Consider the following 11891-nt stretch of genomic DNA (forward strand, 5'->3'; position numbering starts at 1 on the left):
ACAGACGTGCGGGGTCTACCCACCAAGTCTAATGCCGCTCTGCCACTAAAAGGAGTGAAACTCTGACACGTGCTGCAGCGTGGGTGGACCTCGAACACAGGACATGAGCGAAGCCAGACACAAGGACCACACGTGACGATTCCGCTTACGGAATGTCCGGCGCAGGCCAGCCTGCAGGGACAGACAGCGGAGCAGTGGTCCCTGAGGGTGAGGGGAACTAACCGGGGTGACCCGGTGGGTCTGCATTTACTCTTGGGGTGATGAACTTGTCCTGATTTATACAGTGGTGAATATTGCCCACCTTTGTGCATATATAAAAACACACTGAAAATCATTTTAATCAAAAACAAAAAACCCCACCAACATGCTAGGGAGGAAAAGAACCCCCAAAGGCATCACCGTGCCCCCGTCCCAGCCTCCGACCACCTACTCACGAGCTTCTTCTTGAAGAATCCATTAGCCCCTCTCTGTTTAAGCCTCTGTAGTCAGGTTCCCTACCACCTGGGGCCAAACGCACTCCTGAATGGCGGACTCGCCCCACTTCGTCAGTCCATGGAACCAGCAGGGGGCGGCAGGGGGGTGCTCTGCACACCAGGCACTACTCGCACCAAGCCAATGGCCGGGATTCAGCTAAACATCAAGTTATCCGGCACAACCATGGCACACGGGTCTAGTACACACACGTGCGTGCACACAAGAGTGCATCCCAATAGCCCAGGAACGAACTATTCTGAGGCTCCACACTTGTGTTCTCTCTATGCACACCAGCTGCCCTCCACAGAGGGGAAACCCCCCAAACTGGGCTGCACCCACCCCAGTAGACACGACATGCCTTACCCCCCTCAACCCCCCATCTGTGGATGCCTGAGAGCCACAGCCCAGCCAGCAGAGGCAGCCCCTGGGGACGATGGAGGTGAGTCAGCAGGAGTTGGTACAGAAGGGTGGAGACAGCCCCCCAACCCTCGAAGGCCCCACCCCAAATGCCCCAACACCCAGCTCACTTCTAATTCACACCTCAGGTGTTCATTAGACACCCTCTGTGTGCCAGGCTGGGTGCTAGGAGCTGGGAACACGGAGGGACGGGCAGCGCGGCCCTGACCCACTGCAAGGTGATAGATAAGTCCGAGGGCAGGCTGAACACAGCGAGTGATGAGGGCTACGCCAGGGGCTGCCGGGACACGGAAGAGGGCCCCCAACACAGAATTAGAAGGGGCACCAGGGAAGGCTTCTGGGAAGACGCGACCTCCGAGATGAGACCTGCAAGTGAGAAGTAGTCCAGCAGAGAAGGAGCATAGAGATGTGTTTTAGGGAGAATCAGCAGTGCACCGGAGAGCACAGTATGTTCTAGACACTGAAGGAAGCTCAGCAAGGCTGGCACAAAAACAGGCAGGCATGGTCACGCCCGGCCTGGGGGTGAAGCGGCCAGGTGAAGCCTCACCTGGACCCAGGACAGTACTAAGCTACAGGGAAATGCTCACGTGGCTACACCTGCGCTGTTGCCCCCCGCCCCCCAGTCCCCCAGGATGCCTACCCTGCCTACTCCTAGGCCCAAATCCCACCTTCCTTCCAGGGCCCAACCAAGTCACCTCCGCAGGCTGCCCTGAGAATGGGCTTGTCCCATTCTCTCCAAAAACCAGGTGCAGGGCCATCCTCTGGGCAGCCCCAGCCACCTCATGAGGGTGCCTGATGCCACACTCCGAGGGGCTGAGGGGTGGACAGGCCGAGGGTGCTAACCAGTTCTACCCCGGGGGCTCTCCCAGCTTGCGGAAGCAGAAACCGAGGCACTGTATAGACCCCGTGCTCGCTGGGCAAGTCTGAAAGTGGAGCGGGACACGATGGCACCATTCCCCTCTGGAGTCCTTATGTGACCAGGTGAGGAAAACACATGTGGACAGAACAGGGAAAGTGACCCCCCAGGGTGATCTGATCGTAAACTCCCAACCGGGCAGGTTGTGGTGGGTTCACGCTCCAGACACGTAACTTCTGCAGTGAAAGGCCCATCTCTGCCGCGGGCCAGCCCTGTCCGCTGTTTCTGTGCGTCTAGATCAGCACGCCTGTGAAAGGCCCCCTTTGAGGCCCCGCTTCTCGCAGGGACCACCCTCCAGCCAACACAAAATCTCGTTACTGTCCTGTAACCCGATCCTTGTCTCGCTTTCTCCCACCTCCGTGCAATCTTCCTATGTTCCCTCCTTAATATCAAAAGCGTAAAAGAAACTGCAAACTGTTATTCTCTGGAGCATCTGAGATTTTGCTCCCCAGCAACTGTCATCAGTTTGGCTCAAATATAACTCTTACAAAAATTCTTTACAGCCCTGGCCGAGTGGCTCAGTAGGCTGGAGCATCGTCCCGATGGGCAAGGGCTGCGTTTGATCCCCAAGTTGGGGCACATACAGGAGTCAGCCAATGAATGCATGAATGAGCGGAATAAGTGGATGTTTCTCTTTCTCTCTAGAAATCAGTAAGTAAAATAATTAAAAAAGAAATTCTTGCTCTGACTGGTGTTGCTCAGTGCGCTGAGTGCTGGCCTGTGAATAGAAAGGTCACCGGTTCGGTTCCCGGTCAGGGCACGTACCTGTGTGGTGGGCCAGGTTCCCAGTTGGGGGCAAGGCAACTGATGGATGTATTTCTCATACATTGATGTCTTTTTCTCTTTCTCCCTCCCTCCCTTCCTCTCTCTCTAAAAGTAAATAAATAAAATCTTCAAAAAGAAAAAAAAAATCTCGTCCTGGCCAGTGTGGCTCAGGTGGTCAGAGCACCGTCCCGTAGACTGACAGGTGGAAGGGTCAGCGCTGTTCTGGGTGCGTGTTTCTCCTCACATGGCTGCTTCTCTCCCTCTCTCTTCCTCCCTCCCCGCCCCTCTAAAATCTATAAGCACATCTTCCGGTGAGGATTCAAAAAAAATTCTTTACAGGTTTGGCGGTTCCTTACATCCACATACTCTTAACTGAAATGTCGACCAGCTTCCCGGACTGAATGTGCAGATCCTCCCAAGAACCCGCAATGCTGGGATAACAATCCGCATTCATTCAAATGAAGCTCAGAAAGGTGAAGTCACTTGCCTGAGGCCACACAGCAGGTTGGAGGTAGAACTAAGACTTGAACCCGAACCCGTCTGTCTGGCTTCAAAGGTCCTGGTGGTTCCATGGCAACCCGCTTCACAGAGGGGAAGCCCAGAGGCAGCTAAGGACCCCCCAAGGAGAGGCACTGGCCTCCTACTGAGAGCATCTCTCTATCTACAAAGCATTGAGAATGGTGTCTCAAGGAGTAGCTGGCCCTGGTCGGGGATGGCCCAGGATCAGAGGGAGGATGTGGTTAGCCCACCTGCCCTGAGCCAGGGCCCACAGACAGAATGGGGGCACCCACCTCCTTCCCAAATGCCCTATCTCACCCACCCTGGGCCTCTCTGCTGAAAGCCGCCACACCTGAAAAACCAGCTCCTGGATAAACATGAGACACCAGTCTGGCCCAGTCACAAGACCCCCTTGGAGCCTGCCAGGACCACCCTGGAGCTGGGTAGATGTGTGGGCAGGGGTCCTGCCTGCTGAGGGCACCACCCAGGAGCACCCAAGGCCCCTTCGGCATGGGGCTAACCTGCCAGGATCCTTCTAGGCTCCCCACTGAGCCCAGCCCATGGATCTGGCCGAGGAGTCCAGCCTTTGAGGACATAGTAGGGTGGGGCAGGGAGGGAATGGTGGTGTGCTCCAAGGGGGGAGGTGCTACGGGCAGCCCAGCTGCAGGAAAAGCCAAAGGCTTCCACACAAAAAACAGTTAAAACTCCTCAAATCTCTTAAGGTGCCCAGGCAGGTGAGGTTATCACCCAGGGAGCTCCCTTTTCTTAGGAAGCCACGAGCCCTGGGACACTGACCGTCTTTTGTTGGGCTCTCCTCCACTCAGGCACCGCTGTTCACGACACCTACCCAGGAACCCCGCAGGGTGACGTGGCCTCCGTTTTCTAGATGGTCAAACTGAGGCTCAACTGATCCGGCAGCCGTCCAAGTCACATGCAGCGGGCAAGTGGCAGAGAGGGAATGGGTCTGACTAGAAGCTTCTGAGACCAACCAAAATCCCAGTGCTGCTCAAATGCTTAGGAGAAAGGCCACTGTTCACATAAGGCTGACCAAATGTTTTTATCAGGTGGCCTTTTATTTAGAGCCCTAACTGAGAGCTTGGATAAAAGTGGCCCTACGCTGGCTCAAAGGGGGACACAGGGAGCTGGAGACCTGCAGGCCCCCTCCTCCTCTCACCCTCGGTGGCCCCCAGGCCCCCCAGGGCTCTGAGGAACACCACCAGCTTAGGTTACCCCAGCTGAGTCTCACTCTGGCCCTGCACACAGACGTTCTGGTTCTCCCATTTACAGAGGACCAAACAGAAGCACAGAGACGGGAAGTCACTCACCCCAGGTCACACAGCCCTTTTGTTTGACCCTAACGTGCTCACATGCTCCTGTTCTCCTTCCCTATGCCCAGAAGCCCTGTCCTTGTTTCAGGACAACAAAGAACTTCTACCCCAAGATTACAAGCTAACAAGCTACAAGAGTGGAGACCACAGACACACAGCTAGGGACTAGGGGAGTGGAGCACAGAGATGTGTGAGACGCCCCAGGGCACAGACAGCTCCCTTCCCTCCTGCCGGGCCCTGGCCCCAGAGCAGCCATTGTCGCAGGAGCCCACCTGCATGGCGGAGGACCCAGCCCTGAGGGCAGCCGCAGGCAGGTGTAATTTCATCTGGGACTTGCTGTCTCTGTGAGTCACCAGAACTGGAGGATGAAATTCCAGCTCTGGGGACACAGGCATGCAGCTCTCCCGGCTCAGGTCAGCCCTCCATGGGGGTGGGGGTGGGGATGGGGTGCAGGCGGTGCCTTTGTGAAAACGAGAGGAGAGCACCCCCCCCTGGGTGGTCCTGAGCCCCAGCAGGGCTTGGCAGGCCAGGTGAGCTGCATCTCCGCCCTAAGAAAGCAGGCAGAGCTGTGTGGCTGATCTATACGATGGAATACTACTCAGCAACCAAAAGGAACCAGCTCCAGATACAAGGGGAGACACATTATGTCCAGTGAACAGAGCCAGACTGGCTGCAGACTGTGTGGCTGCATTTATGTGACATTCTGGAAGATGCTACAGAGACGGAAAACAGACCAGCAGTTGCCAGGGGCTGGGAGGAGCGAAGGGGAGGCTAGCTGGAAATGGGATGGAGGGCATCTGGGGGAGACGGAATGCTCTGTGCCCAACAGGGCCAGGGTGTGAGTGGGTGCACTGGCGGGCTCCTGGGACGGCACACTGAAGACGCAGGCACGTCCCTGGCTGTCCATCGTCCCTCCTCAACATACGTCCCTCCTATCTTCTGGCCTGAAGCTGGAATCCAGAACCTGAGACCCTGAAGATCTGGCACCTGTGCAAGTTCCTCACCGGCTGGTAGACTGATAGGCAGATGAACAGATGGACAAAGACCACCCCCTTTTATGGTGGTTCTGTCAATAGCCAGAAAATGTACCTTGAGACACCACTAGACCCCAGCCAACAAACAGACCTGGCCCCACTGAAGCCTCCAGCAGAGAAGCAGCCTGAAGGGTCTCCTCCAGCCATGGGCCCAGGAAGGACAAGGGCCCAGCTGCTCCAGCTCACAGCTCACTCCCCAACCACAGCCTGGCCATGTGCCTGAGAGAGGCCCCAGACCCCAGCCCTCAAGCTGGGATCCCTCACCTCTAGCTTCTCAGCCTGTCTCCACTCTAGACCTGCCCAGGGGTGGCCCACGTACCCACTAGCAGTTGTGCAATCCCCACCATGCAACTCTGAGCCCCCAAAACCACAGCACCACCTTGGGGCTCCAGCAGGATGGGGTGGGGGAGGGGTGGTATCGTCTCCATGTTACGTATGAGCATATGCCTGGACTGGGGAGAAGGGGGTGTGGGCCATGGGACCCCACTCTGCTTCACTTCCTGGCCAAGCTCCCCCCACATTCTAGGGGCCTCAGGGTGGCACAGGCGCTGGGGCGGGGGGTGTCCTGCCTCAATGGCAGCATGGCGGGGGCAGGGGGTGGCCAGGGGAGAGTGGCAATTCCAGCATCCGCAAGGCTGTACTCACCTGGCCTCCCCCCAAAGGGGACAAGCCCTCAAACCCTCCCTGACCAGGGGCCCCAGAGGTCCAGAGGCAGGATCTCCAAACCTGGAAGGTGGGCATCAGAGAGATACCCTCTGCGGAACTCCTGCTGATCCTGGTGAGGTTTCCGACAGGGTGCTCCCGGTAATTTCCCTCCTCCCAGCATCTCTTAGTGGGTCGTATGGACCACATGGCACAGAGAACAAACCAGGGCTGCCCAGACTAGGGACCCTAAGCCCCCACCCCTCCAGGCCTTACAGGAGATCTGGACCTTGGACCACAGACTAGGCAATGTCTGTCTGACCAAGGAAATCAGAGTCAAAGCTGCTGGATTCAAACCCACTTCAGACTGTTCCCAAAGCCTTGACCCCCCCAGCTCCCGGCCCTAGCCACACTCAGCACCCCTCCCCTGCCCTCAGTCTCACTGCCCTGAGGTCAAAGCTGTAGGGTGGCCAGATTAACACAGGACCCTGGTTCAGTATGAACTTTGGATAAACAATGAGTACGTTTTTAGTGTAAGTTATGTCCCCAATACCATGTTATCCATTGCTTATCTGAAATCCAAATTTAACCGGGCATCCCTGTTTTTATTAGCTCAATCTGGCAACCCGAAGCAGGTGGTCCTGAAGGAGGGAGACAGGTGGGCACACAAATAGCTCTGGGTCAGCCAGGCTCAGCTCCAGCCCAAGAGGAAGGGTGTTTGGAAGGGGAATTCTGCTCTTTGCCTGAAACATCCCCGCCGGTCACCCCAAGACTGGAATGGACAAAGTACAGCCTCACCAGCTCCTTCAGGAAATCCAACTCCGAGAACAAGGGCTCAGCCCCTGGCACCACCCGCCCCCCAGGCCCTGAACCTCTTCGCTGTCACTGCTGGAACCCACAGCACCAAGCCTGACATGACAGAGTACCGACCCCTGTGAGCATTAGGGTCACAGCCAGTGCCAGTCTGACATCCCTGCAAATGAGGAGACTGGGTGCCCAGCGAAGGGGCTGGCTCCCCCTGAGGCCCCCAACACCTCCACACCACCAAGGGGGTGACATGCCCCTGTCTTCTGACCAGGTTCACCTCCTCCTTCTCCCACACAGAGCAACCCTTCCCACCACTCCACCCCTGCTGATGAATTCCTGCTGGGAATTCCCTTCCAGTCTCAAGGTCCATGGTTCCTGGGCCCCACATCTTCCGAAGAGGTCCTGAGCCCTTAGCCCTAGGTCCTGCTCTGTTCTCTGGCGTCTGCAGGTCTTGTTCCCGCCTACCCCCTGAGGCCTCTGCTAGCTCCACGGTGCTCCGCACAGGTTGCTGGCTTGTTCCAAAGAACTTGTCCCTGGCTGGCGAGTAGCAGAGACAGAGGTGCCCACGAATGGCCGAGAGTCAGAGGACTGAGAGAAGCGGACGGATGGCACTTGGGGAACAAAACCACAGGCTCAGGTTCGGGGGATGACACAAACTGGGGTAACGGGGAAAGAGGGAGCACCTGGTAGGATGGGGGGTGGGAAGCTCAGGAAAAGAGCCTGGGATTCCTACCACTGTGGGGGACCTGTCCCAGAGACGGGGATTTGGGAACAACAGAAGAGAGGCTGCTTAGTAATGTGTGCCAAGGCTCAGGAGCGGGGCTCTATTCACCCATTCATTCCCTCAAGTAGCCATTCAACAAGTATTTGGGTACCAGTCTTGGGGCACCAAGGAATCCAAAGCAAGCCTCGGTCCCTGCGCATTCCCTCAGGCAACTGAGGAGACACAGCTGTGTAACTTTTGAGACCAATGTTGGGACAGACAAAGGACAGAGAGGTAGGTAGCACTTTGGCTAGCCGGGGTGGGGGGGGGGACATGACAGCTAGGAATAAGACTAATTTTACGACCCCTGCCCTCCCTCAATCCTAGCTAGGCAAGGTTATTGAAGAAGCTCTTATCTCCCTTAAGGGAAGCTTAGGAAGAACCTTCTGGGTAAGAGAACAGCATGTACAAAGAACATTCAAGAAAACTGCAGGATTCAGTGAGTGGGCAAAGGACGCCACGGGTGGACAGAGGAGATGAACCAGAACTGAGAGTGAGGATGGAACAGGATATGTGGCCTGTGGTTCCAAGGACACACTTAGGACATGAACACCCCAAACCGTCACCCACCACGTCACCCTGAGGTCCTCACCTGGGGTCTCTGATGACCGGCCCGCTACCAAACCATGGCCACCCTGGATGCCAGAGACAGGCACACTGTAAGAACAGCTGCCTCCGAGACCCTGTGTTCCCGTCTGCCTGCCCGACTGTTTCCAAGCAGCGAGCACTACCTGCCACTGCGCGGGTGCTGCCCGGCTCTGGGAGACTGCCTGAAATGAACACACAAAGTATCTGTGACTAGCACACTGCAATAAATGTCCCTTCCTCCAGCATCTAAAGAACAGTCCTCTTAAGTAGGTTAAGGGCACCCCTACAACGCTGTCTTCAAGACCCAGTTTTGCAACCTTCGGCCCCAAATCACCCACAATTTGAATGAATGACCAGAGTTCCAATCCGTCCCCAGACCCTCCCGTGAGGCCCTTTGGGACCCTCCGAGTCAGAGCTGAGACTTTCTAGGTCACCCTCAGAGCAGGCTCCAGGATGGGGTGTGGTCTTAAGCCTCTCACATCCCAAAAGCAGGTTGGGGGTTCTGACACCCCAGGGTCTGTTCCTTGACCCCTGGTCCCATTTCAGAAGAGGTCAGAGTCCACCTCGTGCCCTCCTGGAGCCTGCACTGGGTGGCTCAGGATGGCCACCTGACTGACCCCATCCTTACTGCCTCATGCCCAGCCCTTCCCGGTCAGCAGCCAGCAGCCAGCATCCTCCCCGCCACTGCCTCCTGCTCCGAACAGATAATCAATACCAGTGCCCTTTCCCTCTGGGAATGACGCTGCTGAAATAAACGGGCTGCTCTGAGGCACCTCCCAAGGCCAATGCCAAGGAGTAAGCAGTCCTAGCCACAGGGTCACCAAATACACAGAGGCAGATGCTGGCCAGAGCGGTGAGAGCAGCTTCGGACCATCCCTGCCTTCTGCAGTGAGCAGTAAGAGAAGCCCCTGCCAATGCCCACTCCTCTAGAAGCTGTCTGGATCCGCACCTCACCCTGCCTCCAGGCCCAGGGCGACCCTAGGGCAGCCCCAAACCCCACATCATCGGTAGGTACCACACTCCATCCAAGGCCTGTGTTTCCCCCACATGGCAGGCAGGGAGACCCCCTACAAGGTGTGCTCCCTGATTCCAGCTGTGATGGGGACACAGGAGCCTCCCACCCCATGTATGGTCCTGGGAGTCTGGGTCACAGGGCCAGGGGTCCAGATCTCAAGCCTAGTCCAGTACCTACCAGGAGGACAGAACTCTCAGCTGTGTAGTCCCCCTCTGCCCTGGGCCGAGACCAGGGCATTGTCCCTTTCCCTGGCCCCAGATGAGGCTGGAGAGCCCAGGAGAGGTACCAAGTCCATCATTCCCAGGGACTCAGGATTGGGGGTGGGCATCAAGCACCCTGTGGGCACTCCAGCCCAGCCTCCCAGCCCATCTGCAGGAACTCAGAGACTGCCCACATAAGGGGCAACCCAACTTGCTCCTCTGAACCCTTTGTCCCCCCCCTCTGCCATGCCGAGTTTCCCTCCCCAGGAATTCAGCTGCCACCCTCAGGCCAGCCCCCTCCCGGGGGACTCCAACAGGAACCACCGTGCTGGGGCAGTACTCGCTGTGTGGGACTCAGTCTGCAAGTGGGGGACAGGGGCCTGGAGACGGCCCAGCCCCCCAGCCCGAAGAAGGCAGAGGTGGGGGGAGTCGGGGCCGCAGCCTTCCCAGCCCCCTCGGCTTCCACACTGGCGCCTGCCGCCTCGAGCAGCACAACTGACCTCATTCGCCAACTGCAGCAGCCTGCGGCCGCCCGTTGCCCGCCTGGGGAGCCCCCCACCTCCGTAAGGGCCAGGGGTGACAGCTCCTGGCTCGCACCCCCTCCTGGCAGGTGGGGGAGGCCATCCCTCCCCTCCCCTGGCCCAAATTATAATCCCAGTCACGTGCCTCTCAATGCACCCAAAAGCCGGACCCAGATTCTGTAACACCTTGAGGGGGAGGGGCGGGGGCCACTGGGGTGGGAGGAGAGGGGAGAAGGGCCTGGGCGCCCGCCCCCCTCAAAAGTTTCTCCTACCTTGGAGGATCCCCAAGCGCTCCTGCCAGCGGCGCCCCGGCCCCGGCCCGCGGCCAGGACACAGCCTCCTGCCGCTGCCTCCTTAATTAATCCGGGAGAATGGGGGACGGCGCGCACGGCGGGGGCGGGCGGGCGCGGGACGCGGGCCGGGGAGGGGGCCGCGGCGGGGGCTCTCGGCCGGCCGGGGGGCTGGCGCTCGGCGGCCCCCACCCCCGGCGCGGGCTGCGGCGGAGGGCGGGGCGCGGCGCGGGGAGCGGAGCCGAGAGCGGGAGCGCGGGGAGGCTCTTTGTTCTGTAATCCCAGTAAGATTGCCAGTCATTCGCCCCGGCCCTAATCCCAGCCCCGCGCAACACCACCCTCCATTGGCTGTCATTTACATACGGGATTAGCCCGCCCGGCCCGCCCCGCGCCCAGGCCTGGGCACCGCGGGGGGAGCGCCGCTCCCCCGCCCCGATCTCCGCTCCCCACGCGCGCGCCTCCCTAGCGCGCGCCGCCCCAGCGCCCGCCGCCAGGGGGGCCTGCGGGAGGGGCGTCCGCGGCCTCGGCGCCCCCTGGCTGCCCAGCGAGGCCCCTCCATCGCCGCAGCGCTGGCCAGGGCGGATTAAGAAGCAGGGGTGCAGGGACCTGGCCTCAGGGTCAAGGTCACTCAGCGGGCACAGGGAGGATCCCAGGAGGAGAGGCCAGGGCCTGGAGCGACCGTAGGCCCGGCGCGTCGTCTGGGGAGACTGAAGTCAGCGCAGCTGGTCATTCCAGCCTTGCCCAGGTTATCTTCCGGTGGCTTGGCCCAGGTACCTCTTTCACCCAGGTACCCCTGGGATGTGAAGGAAAGTGGTGAGATGTCCAGGGTCGCAGCAGATCCAACTGGACACACCACATCTCACCTGGTCTGGGCAGCCGTCCTCCTGATGCCCTGACTCAGGTTTTTGCCACCACTTTTCCCCACCATACCAGGTGTCCTGCCGAATCAGGGAGCACAGGTCCCATGCTCTCCAGGACCGTACATGTTAACTCAGCACAGGGAGCACCCTGAGCCCTAGCTATGCTGGACACTGCAGGGAGGGACACAAACCAGGCAGGCCCCACCCCCCAGGGAGCCCCTGGCCTAGATGGAGAGAGCCACATGTACATTCCGAATCTACTAGGTCCTGGCAAAGCCCACAGGGGTGTACCCCCAGCCCCTGGGGCCCTGTTGGACATACAGTGGGCACTTGGTAAAGGCTAACCTTGGCTGGGCAGGGCTCCCCTGGCAAGCCCACAAACCCGTCAGCCTGAGAGCTCCTCCCAGGAAGGCCATGTTGGCAATGCCCAGGCCAAGGCAGAGCCCAGAGGAGCTCCTGTGCCCATTGGATGCCTTGACCACAGGAGAGTGTTGGCCAGAGAAGTGGGGATTGGGAATGAGCCACAGACACTCCCTCCATCCCTGCTGCCCTTTGCCCTCTTGGGGCACCTCCTCATCTCCCTCATCACCAAGAGGGACACTTAGAGGTATCCTGTCATGTGGTCCCTCTCAGATCCATAGCCCCACCTGCCCTGTACAATCCCTGGCATGGCAACCTGGCTGACGGGAAGAGCCCGGGCAGGAGCCTGACTATTCAGGTTCAAATCCTGGCCCTTCCTCTCACCACTGTGTGACCTTGGGCAAGGCACTTCA

At 58.9% G+C, this 11891-nt stretch overlaps 1 protein-coding gene across 5 annotated transcripts in view; it reads right to left on the reverse strand.

The window, feature by feature from the left end:
- The window catches only part of GTF2IRD1 (GTF2I repeat domain containing 1), a 103687-nt gene extending 93079 nt beyond the window's left edge, over nt 1-10608 (reverse strand). The window contains exon 1 of one of the 5 annotated variants that reach the window (XM_053929988.2): nt 10241-10604. The gene's annotated coding sequence lies outside the window, so the exon portion shown is untranslated. Of the gene's footprint in view, nt 1-8236; nt 8573-10240 lie in introns of those variants that run through there. The other 4 variants (XM_053929967.2, XM_053929946.2, XM_053929978.2 and 1 more) reach the window with 4 other exon arrangements.
- Nucleotides 10609-11891: the final 1283 nt, after the last annotated feature.

The sequence above is a fragment of the Desmodus rotundus genome, chromosome 1 (genome assembly GCF_022682495.2).
Source record: "Desmodus rotundus isolate HL8 chromosome 1, HLdesRot8A.1, whole genome shotgun sequence".
Lineage (NCBI taxonomy): Eukaryota > Metazoa > Chordata > Mammalia > Chiroptera > Phyllostomidae > Desmodus > Desmodus rotundus.